We start from the raw sequence: 2,201 nt of genomic DNA, 5'->3' as shown, positions 1-2,201 counted from the left end.
TTTCTGCATTTCTGTATTCACTGAGGTTGAACTCTTTTTTCCTGTCCTTCAGCTATATACCTTAGAAAGCGTGCACACCCTTTGTGAATTATCTTTTCATGTTTTTTTTGTTTTGTTTTGCCTTCTTGGGGTCATTTTTGTCACTTAACTTTATTTTGCCAACTATGTTAATATATCAACATGGTCCATATACATCCGGGCCATGTCATGTTCCATATATGAAATTTTACGTGACTTTAAGAAATGAGGCAGGACTCTTCTTTAAGAGCAGCGGTGTGAACATTATAACTTGGTTGAAAATTCAAATACCCCATGTACAAAAAATGCTGAACTACCAGTTTAAAAAATGCATGTATGTTGCGCCTTAAACTCCTCCACCTAACTCAGATGTGGCTAAGTGGTTAAGTGTTCAAATGTTTCAGAGTAACTCACAAAGGGTTCTCCTCAGCTGTTATCTGCCCAAGAATCACACACTGAATGTGATGCTTCCCTGTCTCTCACTAGGACTTTTATCTGAGGACAAGCAAGGATAACTAGGTTTTGTGTTACTGTGGTAGGGGTGTGAGTTGGATGTAAGGAACACATGACTGCAGGAGGTTGAGAAATGTTCTGAGGATATCACTACAGCATTCATACCACCAGCATGCCATAGCAACATCCATCCTCCCGGTGGAATTGGCTAGGCTGCCTGACTTCTCAAAGATACTTTCCAGCAACTAGAGTTTTGTACATCAGAGAGTACACACTCAGTGGGAGGTGCCTGAACTCTCTTATATCAAGAAGAACAGAGGTACCCTAAAATCAGCAGGTACAGAGATGCTGATTGGCCTTGCAATAAGCAAACAAGAGCATCTGATAGTTAACCATTTCCCTGTTTCTCAGGAGCTCTGTGAATTCACCTTATCCTATTCATTTTCACACCCCGCCCCCTTCCCGGACCTCCCCCCACTAATTGTTTGTTGTTTCCGCATTAAAGTCTTTGAAGGAAAAGTGTTTGATGGTGTTAACTAAGGGTGAGCAGGTGAACAGGCATACAGGCCTAGGGTATCAGAGGCAAATGCTGGCAGAAACCCTAGGATTGAGGAAAGGCTTGAGGCCAGGACTGGGCGGATGCAGAACTTCACAGACTATCCAGGTCACTGAATGAACTTTTGTGCTTTTGGCTGAAGAGTTAGTATTTGGCCAGAGCAGATGAAAAACTAAACAAAAACACTGTCTTTTTTTCTTCTTTTCTTTTTCTTTTTTTCCAACAACACTACAGAGAGTTTATTTGGCTCCAGAACAAAAACATATACCAGTCATTCATATTAATTCAGGGTCATTTTTTTGAGCCAGTCATGAAGGAGAAAAAGAATAATGGTTCCTGCCATGGCTGGTGTGTTCAGTGGTTAGTGTTGGCCCACACACCGAATGGTCGCAGGTTCGATTCCTGGTCAAGAGCACGTACCTGGGTTGCAGTTCATTCCCAGCCCTCCCCCTCGACCCCAGTCAGGGTGCATGCAGGAGGCAACCAGTCGATGTGTCTCACATCGATGTTTCTTTCTCTCTCTCCCCTTCTTGCCTCTCTTCCTCTCTCTCTGAAAAAGCAATGGAAAAAATATCCTAAGGTGAGGATTAACAAATAAATAAATAAATAATGATTCCTGAAGTATGTATTGCAATGAACTCATAGTTTGAAAAGCACTTTCATGGACTTCTTACTAAGCCATTTCAAACCAACCTTTGAAGTGTGGGTACCGCTAGTCTCAAGCTAGGAATGATGAAACTGAGGCTCAGAAAAGTCCCATACCTATTAAATGAAGGAGTCAAAATGCAAATCTAGGCCCTCTGATTCTAAGTTGTTTTTGTGTGTGTGTTTTTTCTGAATGTGGGAAATCCACGGAATCTGGGTGATGGTAGAGGGCTTGTAGAGGCCCAAACCATCAAAATGAGACTTGGCATTGAACACTGAATTGTATGATGGGTTGAAAGATCGCACCTGATTGATGGCTCAGTCACACTATGTACAGGGTGTCCCCAAAAATGCATACACACTTTGAATAATTATTAATTACAATGGGTTAAATCTAAAAAGAAAGAAATATTGGAATTAATAATTATTCAAAGTGTGCATACATTTTGGGGGGACACCCTATATTTTCACAGTTACACTCACTCACAGTCAGCACTGGCAGCACGTCGTGGGAGAAGTGTCCCTCCCC

The 2,201-nt window shown here is 41.8% G+C and overlaps 1 protein-coding gene across 1 annotated transcript in view; it reads right to left on the bottom strand.

Moving 5' to 3' along the window:
* SCARB2 (scavenger receptor class B, member 2) overlaps positions 1–2,201 on the bottom strand; it is a 59,735-nt gene that overhangs the window by 23,334 nt on the left and 34,200 nt on the right. The gene's annotated exons all lie outside the window — the stretch shown is intronic.

Source organism: Myotis brandtii, unplaced genomic scaffold (genome assembly GCF_000412655.1).
Source record: "Myotis brandtii unplaced genomic scaffold, ASM41265v1 scaffold111, whole genome shotgun sequence".
Taxonomy (NCBI): domain Eukaryota; kingdom Metazoa; phylum Chordata; class Mammalia; order Chiroptera; family Vespertilionidae; genus Myotis; species Myotis brandtii.
This window is presented reverse-complemented; position numbering and strand designations above follow the sequence as displayed.